Source organism: Ruditapes philippinarum, unplaced genomic scaffold (genome assembly GCF_026571515.1).
Source record: "Ruditapes philippinarum isolate M1 unplaced genomic scaffold, ASM2657151v2 ctg2939_1_1_1_1, whole genome shotgun sequence".
NCBI lineage: Eukaryota > Metazoa > Mollusca > Bivalvia > Venerida > Veneridae > Ruditapes > Ruditapes philippinarum.
The window spans coordinates 109317-120344 of NW_026854246.1; the positions used below are offsets into that span (position 1 = coordinate 109317).

Genomic DNA, 11028 nt, shown 5'->3' on the forward strand with positions numbered 1-11028 from the left:
TTTTACATACGATTTATACAGTGAGATACGCAATCCTTTATCTTTACTCGAAATTCTACTGATACGAATAGCCCCAGTCGTCTGCTAGTTCTGAAAGTGTTTATCGGTGTTTATTTCTAATTTTCTATAGTTATTTTACCGTTAAAGTTGGAAAAAACTTGAATGATACTGTCCTAGGATGATAACTTGAACCTTTGTTTACATAACAAAGACCAATAACAATGCGAAAAATAGGTTAGGCAGATCAATGTCACAACCTATAAAAATGAAAATAAAACTACATAATCATATGACGTGTTAGCGCAGTAGGTAGAGCAACCGTGTCGGTAATGTCTTTTACCCGTACAGGCAGAAGTTCGACTACTGGTAAGACATATTGTTTTTACCTCAGAACAGTCAATGGTTCAAAAAAAAATTCATATACATACATGAATATGAGATCGAATATTTTATTACTCTGCGATCAAAAAATACAAAAAGAAAATAGAATAGAAATAAAAAAATATATACTATGAAATATATATTATAAGAAGAAATCAAAACGGAAAACGAAAAAATAAATAAATAATAATGATAAAAAACAGAGCAAGAAGAAAAAACTGTGGTAATAAAATGGCACTACATTGGGTTCGAACCTATGAGTTCAAAATATTAAAAGTTACAATAACTTCGATCTACCGGCAGAGCCATAACGGTAATATATAAACGGTACTGTAAAGTATATGTGTTTACTTTTACGATATCGGATAATAATCCAGATAACCCCGTTTTTGGACTTTCCCATGTACCGTTAAGACCAAATTATCATCCTAGGACAGTATGTTTGAAAATTATCAATGTTTCTTTAATATCTTTCTAAAACTTTACAAACAATAAATTGTTTATACTGAAAATCTACAAAATTAAAATATTCGTAGTGGCATCAGCCATAATAAATAGAGATATTTTCTGCGTAAACTTGTGTGTTTACTTTATTTATTTTTTGCTCGGAATTATTCATAAAATGAAGGCCTATTTAATCATTTTCTTAAAAAGAAATAATTGTTTTATGCTCGACCTTCTCCGGTCTTCAACGGTCACCAGTTTCCAAAGACCTTCTTCCATAGTGATCGTTAAATTTATTCAACTTTATCCCTGATGCAAACGGTTATATATCCCCCCCCCCCAAATAATGTTGAAAATAGTTAAAATATATCATTAAAATGTTCACCGCAGGAAACCATTTACTTGTAGTTCACTTGACACCGATATAAACACCCCTATTATCGCATCCGTTAACATGTAGCAAGTAGGATAGCTTGGTACAGGTAACCTTACTAAATAAATGTCAGTTTAAAATCGGATTTCCAAAATATGTTCTTCTTATGTGTCTCTTTTTTCATATATAATTTACTTTGATATACATGATACGTGCAGGAATCGATTGCAGGATATCAAAACTTACCAAGCGCACAATTATTCTTCCCGCAACAAACTGATCTATTTGCAACAAGTTAACGGATGTGTTGATAATTCATGTCAATTTTTACAATATAAACGTTGAAACGGTTTAGGTTTAAAATTACAGCAGGATTAACATTTCAAATACTTTACTAAGATTTCATTTCGTCAGACAGTCATGTACTTATTATCTACTTCTATATAAATATACGAGTCTGTGGTGAAATTTTATTTTTGATGAAACTCCCAAACTGCATTTTCTGGGGTAATAACTTTAAGTGTGAGCAATCTAAATATATTTGTAACCATGGGTTTCGGTCTTCCAATTCTTATTTATGTTTTATGACAGCTTTATATGAAATTATAGTGGGGTAATATCGCTTTATATGTCTTTATTGTTTATTAATACGAACACATATATGTTAGTTACTTTTCTGTCAGAAGAAACATTGTTTTATTGTTTTAATGACCTCGGAAAATGTCAGTTCATCTGCAAACTTAAACAATTGGTTTAAATGACTATTTTAATGAAATTTAAAACAAACACTAAAACATAGCTACAAGATGCTTCATTATAGGTATCATTCTCATATTGAGTATGTATGTTTTGCATGTTGTTGTTTTTGTTGTTGCTGCTTTTGTTTTTTTTTTCTTGTTTTTTGTTTGGGGGGGGGGATGTCAGTGTGGTAGCAATATGACTTTGTACCATTTTGAATTAACATACGAGAGCTGTCCAGCAAAGTCATGACAGTTGCAGTAAATCAAAAATATATAACGTCTAAGCCTAAAATAATTTTGCCCAAGTGTATCTCCATCAACTTGAAGTAGAATAAGAAACATTAGTTCAAAAAAATATTCATACGCTACACATCAAAGCATTAATACAGATTTGAAGTGTGCGTTTGAGGCCCACGCCAAGAATCGCCATATAACAAGCCTTAAACATAATTCTATAAAACAGAGTTATGACGTTATATTTACCTATGTCTGACATTTTATGGGGAAAAAAATACTAAGATACCGCAAGACGTACATGTTTACAAATCTTCCTTTTAAGTACACAGTCATGTACTATAAAAATTGTGAAGTTTGACCTTTATGAAAAAAGAACAACATTGAGACAAATAAATCAGAAAAGTAATTATGACGAAGCGTAAGCTGCATTGCTTAAAGTGGCATTATGCTCATATTTTATAGTTAAGTTCAGCTGAACTGACTATATATTTCAAAAGATTGACTGTTACAATGGTGATTGACCCACAGTTCATATTGAAAAATGTTTAGAATAAAATTTAAATCTGCCTAAAATATAAAAAGACTGTCCCACTCTTTTTATGAACTGAATGTTACTGGATATTTACCAAAAATTCCTTTGGATCCGTGCGTTGGTTATTGTTTATGTGAAATAAATTTTTATATTAAAAGGATATATGGCAACATGAAAATTTGTTTTGACATTCGTATGTTCACTCAATCATACCCTTGGATGGGCATAATGTCACTTTAACCATGTAGTCTCAAAATTTGTTTTGTGTAATCCCAATTAAATGATACCATGCTGGAGTTTTGAAATGGTGTATTTAACATCAGTTAATTTACTTTTTAAAGGTCCGTTTAATATTTTATATTTACACGCTTTTGTCCATGACTTATTGGACAGACCTAATTTCAATAACATATAGAATATGATTAATATATAACAATAATGAATGTAAAACTTTTTTATGGTTAAAATTTCACGAAATTTCAATTTTTGAAAGTTTTGATGAAATACATAAAAGTAGATTTACCTTTGCTTTCTACAGGTTTACTGTAAAGTCCCTAACGTTTATGTATCTATGCCTGGAGCGTATGCTTGTGTTTATGTAATTATGTATATCTACGTAGAGTTAGAAAGCCAGAATCAGCGAAATAATCCCCTAAGTACGTCAAACACGTTCGATACAATGTAACATGTGCAAATAATCCTTAAAACGGCCAAATGTTTCTCTTATAAAGCAGTGACTTTAGCATCATAAAACTTCATGATCACGATACAACATTGGTTAAAAAAACAAAACAATTGAATCTGATTACATATAATTACATACAAGTTCGATATGAATATTTGCTAGAGGTCGCAACGACTTAAGAATCGTCCAGCACTACACTATGTGTATACATTTTAGATGGTATTTTTAGTTTCTTGTATTTGACCTTTTTCAATTTGGGTGGTTCCAGTTTTCGTACATGAATACTGTATAATCACTATTAGGATATGTTGCCTGCTTTTTAAATTTGTCTTTTGACGTCTTGTCTGTGATATGCATGCTTCATAACATCAGACCCCCTTTCAACATTCCATTTTATATATTTCGCCCATTTTGTTTTCTCGTTTAGGACAAAAGCATTTTTTACTTGAGGACCATACGCCGATTTTCATGGAATGACACTACTGTGTCACATTGAAGGTTCTAAATGTGTCTTAATTCAAAATTTCACTATGTTGCGTTTAAATGTTGAATTCTGCTTAAGCCGTGCTAGGGGCCGTGGACGGTAACTGGCACTTTCCAGCACCGTCCTTGAACAGGCTCAAGCAAACCGAGCCTGCAACATTTTACAATTCTGTCGTGTTTGGCTTTCTTAACCCATTACTTCATGAGCATTTTGTGAAAAATGGCTGTTTTCATTGAAAAGTCTCCCGTTACAAGTTCAAATTGCTATAATACTATAAAAACTGCTTCAACACTTATCAAACTTGGCACAAATGTTGACTGGACCATTGCCCTTGCAACAACATGCTCAGGCTTAAATTTTCTGTTACCATGGCAACGAGGGGACATCTCAAAATTGCCAAAAATCACTATTTTACGTTGATTTTTCCATCAAAATTGATTTCAAAGTGCTGCAACTTCTCAATGGATTGAGATAGAGTCAAATGCTTTTCAACGTTGGTTACACGTTACCTTAAGATCAATCTGGGGCCATTTATAGCCTCTCACAAGTCCAAAATTTTCTTGGCGACACATCCCCCTTCTGGCAACCCCCTGATGTATCTTTTGGTTTGGGGGCCGCGCCGAAAACGAGGTCACTTTTTTAACAACATTTCTCAAACAAAAACAAGTGTTGGGGGCCTAAATAAGGCATTTTTTCACCATTTGAGACAACAAAAATGGGGGGGGTGTGTGAAAAAGACGTTAAAAGGCGTGTATATAACGTAATGGGTTAACAGAAAATGATGAAAATACTTGAAATTACCCTAAATCGCGTTTTTTCATGTTTAAATATGGCCTGTTAGATAAATTTGAAGAAAAATTGTTGTTTTGTAGATTTTTTGATTTTTTTCATTAAGGGATTCTGTTTTTCTCTATTTTATAGTGAACATTTCTTTAGATATAATGATTTAAACTAGCAATGCTAAGATATAACAGCAACCGATTATTCCCTAACACTAATTCCAGTCAATTGCATTTTTTTATTGATTATTAAATTACAAAGATATTTTTTGTAACTGTTTAGTTAAGTGGAGGGATAGCAAAAGTAGAGTTCAGCTAGTATTTGAAATGGCATGCTACACGCAAACCTGCCCTCTTTCAACCGGTAAAATATAGTTAAAATTGCATTATTAAATTCAAAATTCAACAATTTATATAAGTATCTGATATATACTAACCAGCCATCATTGTAACGATAATAATTATAATTTTTATCATAATTATAAAGAACACCGTTATAATCATCATCATCATCAACAAAAGTCGTTTCACAAAAAACAGATGTTATATAAATATATAAGTTCTAAGCTTTCAGGTAGGAATAGTTTCTAGTTTATATTTTTATCTTTCGATTAACATATATACGAGATAAGCAAATGGCTGTATTCGATATACATTTATATCAAATATATCTATATATTTTCATGTATCGAAAGGAGACATTTGCTTAAATGTGTTTTAATTTGTACAAAACTCGTAGTACAACAAAAGAAAGCGAAAACCTAAACTAATATAGATAAGTTCAAATGTAATTAGAAGCATTATCTGAGCCTGAGTGGTTAATTTCTTAGCATCAAAACGATGTAAGATAGCCGAAATATATATAATTTTCTGCGTTTGAACGCAGTGAATTAGAAGATAATTATTTCCCCCTATTTCGTTGTAATTGTTTGCAATAGGTGGCGCTGTGTAGCGCACGAGTTTCTAGGGTATAATGTACAACGTGGTCATTCAGTGCTAGGACAGCCGACGATAATGAGTGAAGAAAATTCTAACAGTACTTCAGATTTAATCCAACAGCAGTTATTGCAAATAACACAGCAGTTACAAAGGCACAACGACGATGTTAATTCTTTACGTGAAGAAGTACGGGGTAATAATATTTCTGTATGGAAGGAAGTTAAAAAGTTAAAAGCAGATTTGGACTTTGACTGGAAGAGAAAAGGTAATAAAATTCAGCATGAATTTAACCGTGATATACTAGAACATTTAAATCAATTGGACTGGGCTCTCAAAAACAAAAAGTACGAGTACTGCAGCGAAATCCCGGAAGAATCAGTAGATTTAGTCTCTCGCAGACAGAAACTAATTCAAGTCGCTGACCAGTCCGAATTCGGGTGGGATACTGTTGATTGTTATACATCAAACCCTCTCGCCAGTGATTCCGACGATGAAGCAAAGCTCCGAAGGGCTGAAAATCAAGCAGCTAAACGTCGAAAGTCTAAGTCAGCCAAACGCTCTCAGACGACACGCAGACAACCATCTGCTACGGTTACTGCGCCTTCTATTCCTCCTACTTTTCGCTTCCCAAGCACAGCAGCATCAACAGCACCATTTCCGATCTCACAAGCACGAAGCACTGGCTTTTTTCGAGGCTCCAGCCCATATCAACAACGATCTACCGCCTACGGTTCCTGTTTCATGTGTGGATCTTTCGACCACTTCCGGCGCTCATGCCCTCTTGTCGCAGACAGTTCAGCAACCAGCTTCAAGCCAATCAAGAAGTAACATTTCGGATACAGTTGATTTAGAAGATGAGTATTTATGTAATGACTCTGAAAATTTAATGACAGATAAAATTAAGTTTTTAACAGAGGATTATTTTGAATATGAGTCTGGTCAGAAAGAAATAATTGTTAGGGGTAGATTAAGACAAAATTTAAATTTTTGGAAATCGATTACAACAATTAATTTTGTTATTGATACGATTTTGCAGGGTTATAAAATTCCTTTTTTCTCTAAACCCGAATCATGCCATTTGCCCAATAATAAGTCTGCTTTAGAAAACAAAGATTTTGTTATTCAATCTATTCAAGAATTGTTAGACAGGGGCTTGATAGAAATTTGCGAAGAAATACCATTTATTGTAAATCCTTTGACTGTTTCTGTTCGTTCGAATGACAAACGTAGGCTTATTCTAGATTTACGTGCAGTTAACAAGCATTTATGGAAACAGTATTTTAAATATGACGATGTCAAAATAGCTCTTGAATTTCTCAAAAAAGGTTCATGGATGATAAAATTTGATATTCATTCCGCCTATCATTTTATTGAGATTTTCCCGCCACATACTACATTTTTGGGGTTTTCCTGGACAAATTTACAAGGCGCTTCAACTTTTTATAAGTTTTTAGTTCTCCCTTTTGGCTTATCTACGAGCGCATATGTTTTCAGTAAGGTGTTTCGCCCTTTAATTGTAAAATGGCGGGGCGAGGGCAAAAAGACTTTATGTTTTCTTGATGATGGTTTCGCTACAGACGAAACCCATGATAAAATAAGCACCGTAGCTGCAGAGATAAAGCAAGATCTGATTTCTTCAGGTTTTGTTCCCAAATTAGAGAAATGTATCTTGGAACCTACGCGTATCATGGATTTTTTAGGTTTAAGCTTAAATTCTGAATCTGGTATAATTTCCGTACCGGAAGCGAGAATTTCAAAGTGTTTAAACACACTTGAAATGATCGAAAGTGCTATAAAGAAACACAGTCGTGTTTGTGTACGTTTATTAGCTAGTTTCGTAGGTCAAATCATATCAATGTCTATCGTATTCGGAAATATTTCCCTTATCATGACTAAATATATTAGTATGGATATATTAGTTGCTCCTCACTGGAATTATTATGTCCGAGTTTCTCATGAAAGTAGAGAACAATTAGAGTTTTGGCGAAACGAAATACTTAGTTTAAGCGCTAGGGACATGTATATTAACCCCTCATACTCTAAAATAGTATATTCTGACTCAAGCAGTTACGCTTACGGTGGTTACGAAGTAACAACTATTAAAAGCGTTACTTACGGTACTCCCGAGGAAATGCTACTTTCCTCTACTTGGAGAGAATTAACCGCAGTTTTCAGGGTTTTAAAATCTATAGTACATTTGCTTAGAGGCAACCGTATTAAATGGTTTACAGACAATCAAGCAGTCAGTAAAATAATACCAAAAGGGTCGATGGTACGTGATTTACAGCAAGTTGCTGTTAGTATATACAGATTGTTTACAAAATTCGATTTCTACAGATGAAGAATGGATTCCGAGGTCTCAGAATCAGAAAAGCGATTACATATCAAAAATTATCGATTATGATGATTGGGGAATCAATTTCACTGTTTTACATACTTTACAGTCAAAGTGGGGACTATTAGATGTAGACTGGTTCGCCTCTAATCGTAACGCTAATTTGCCAGTATTTTGGTCACATTTTTGGAACGAAAATTGTTCAGGAGTCGATTCTTTTTCAGAAGAATGGTCAGGGAGATTTGGACTTTTTGTACCGCCAATATCTATTGTGATAAAGGTCCTACGTAAAATGAAACAAGACAGAGCACAAGGAATTCTTGTTGTTCCTAAACTCAGCGGCTTTTTGGCCTATTTTATGTCCCGATGGTAGATTTTGTAAAGAAGTAGTAGATTTTATTATGTTACCTCGTGAAAAGCAATTTTACACAAAATGTTCGAACGGAAGGGGTATTTTTGGCAATCAAGATTTATCTTTCGATATGCTTGCTCTAAAAATTGTTTTCTAAAGTGTTAATTGTTTTTTAGAGTTAACAAGCGTCTAACGTCACGCCGGACCCCAAAATCACACTAATTCTAAAACCCCTTTTGACATAAATTAAAGTTTTGGGAAAAAAACCCTTAGATTTTTTAAAAAAGCTTAGGGAGCCATAGAATATTGTTATAACATAGGGAAGGCCCTAAGAATATTTTGACGAGGCAAAAGAAAACCAAAGAAAAATTGCTAACGGTAATATTTAATTTTAGGCTTAAGACATGATACTAGCTTAAAGAGGGTCTTAGCAGCCCCAAAAGAAAAAGTTTTAATTTGGCTAAGCAGCCAAAGAGAAATAGCTTAAAAATTTTGCCTTTGGGGGCCCCTGAGTTTTAGCATAATGAGGCCCTTTCCAGCCAAAGGGGAAATAGCTTAAATTTAAAGGGTTTAGCAACTATGAAAATAGGGGTTTTAATTTTGGGGTTAGCAACCATGAGAAAAAGTTTTTTAAAGAGGGTTATAAAACAGCCATTAATTTTAAGATTAATTAGCTGTGTAAATGTTTCCTTTAAGACTTAACATACACGACTTTAATTTTTATAAAGTTTAGCATTTTATTGGTATTTATCTTATCGTTACATACATATGTTAAGAATATTTTGGTTCGTTATGTTTTTTGATAATTTTTTGTAATTAAGACGTTTATACATATAGACAGACACTTTCGTTTCTCGTATTATTGTTTTGGTATTTTAAGAATGGTAAATTTGCGTCACTTAAGAATAAGTTTCAGGAGATGTTTTCTAAATCTTATATATTACGAATTTTACACGCAATCAAGTTTTCATGTAATTTAAAAGTATGATTATACATTTATTTTTCCAGAGCCATCGTGACGAGATAGATAACCTGCCGGAGATCCTGGTGGACAAAGTGACTCTACTGCCGGATATACTCCTCCAGTCTAGAGCTGACAGCACGCGCAAAAACTATACAAATGCTTTCAACAGATGGAGGGTTTGGGCTTTAGCTAACGGTCTTGGTAGTGGGGACATTTTGCCCGCAAGGGATTTTCCGGTGGCTTTATATCTTACGTCATTGATACAAACTGCTAATTCTTGTAGGCCTATAATAACGGCATTTTACAGCATTAAGTGGTTTCATGACATACTTCGTACTTCACTTCAGTGTTGTTATATTTTTCTGGTCCTTCGGGATCATTGATGCCAGCACTATTGAGTGTTGAGAATTGAGTACCGCTCAAGCCGGTGCTAGGGGGCGTGAGGGATGTTGCACGTTTTCATTATCCCTCATGTACAGACTCAATCAAACCGAGTCTGCAATTCTCGTGTAATTTTGTTGTGATTAATGCTTCCGAGGGATCACTTTGTTTCCAGATTTTTATACTTCACAACAGCAGGTGTCAAGTGCTGTGTGGCAGCTGTAAAAAGTTGCCCCGTACTTCACTTCAGTGTTGTTATATTTTTCTGGTCCTTCGGGATCATTGATGCCAGCACTATTAAGTGTTGAGAATTGAGTACCGCTCAAGCCGGTGCTAGGGGGCGTGAGGGATGTTGCACGTATTCATTATCCCTCATGTACAGACTCAATCAAACCGAGTCTGCAATTCTCTTGTAATTTTGTTGTGATTAATGCTTCCGAGGGATCACTTTGTTTCCAGATTTTTATACTTCACAACAGCAGGTGTCAAGTGCTGTGTGGCAGCTGTAAAAAGTTGCCCCGTACTTCACTTCAGTGTTGTTATATTTTTCTGGTCCTTCGGGATCATTGATGCCAGCACTATTGAGTGTTGAGAATTGAGTACCGCTCAAGCCGGTGCTAGGGGGCGTGAGGGATGTTGCACGTATTCATTATCCCTCATGTACAGACTCAATCAAACCGAGTCTGCAATTCTCTTGTAATTTTGTTGTGATTAATGCTTCCGAGGGATCACTTTGTTTCCAGATTTTTATACTTCACAACAGCAGGTGTCAAGTGCTGTGTGGCAGCTGTAAAAAGTTGCCCCGTACTTCACTTCAGTGTTGTTATATTTTTCTGGTCCTTCGGGATCATTGATGCCAGCACTATTGAGTGTTGAGAATTGAGTACCGCTCAAGCCGGTGCTAGGGGGCGTGAGGGATGTTGCACGTTTTCATTATCCCTCATGTACAGACTCAATCAAACCGAGTCTGCAATTCTCTTGTAATTTTGTTGTGATTAATGCTTCCGAGGGATCACTTTGTTTCCAGATTTTTATACTTCACAACAGCAGGTGTCAAGTGCCGTGTGGCAGCTGTAAAAAGTTGCCCCGTACTTCACTTCAGTGTTGTTATATTTTTCTGGTCCTTCGGGATCATTGATGCCAGCACTATTAAGTGTTGAGAATTGAGTACCGCTCAAGCCGGTGCTAGGGGGCGTGAGGGATGTTGCACGTTTTCATTATCCCTCATGTACAGACTCAATCAAACCGAGTCTGCAATTCTCGTGTAATTTTGTTGTGATTAATGCTTCCGAGGGATCACTTTGTTTCCAGATTTTTATATATAACCTTTGTTCTCCAACTAATTCTAAAATTGTACTTAACATAATTATTAGAGGCAGCTAAACGTATTTTAGCTAAACCT

The 11028-nt window shown here is 34.8% G+C and overlaps 1 protein-coding gene across 1 annotated transcript in view; it reads right to left on the minus strand.

Annotated features, from left to right (window-relative positions):
* Positions 1-3334, minus strand: part of LOC132739524 (eosinophil peroxidase-like) — a 31469-nt gene extending 28135 nt beyond the window's left edge. The window contains exon 1 of the mRNA XM_060727237.1: positions 3231-3334. The gene's annotated coding sequence lies outside the window, so the exon portion shown is untranslated. The remainder of the gene's footprint in view (positions 1-3230) is intronic.
* Between the last annotated feature and the right edge of the window lie 7694 nt (positions 3335-11028).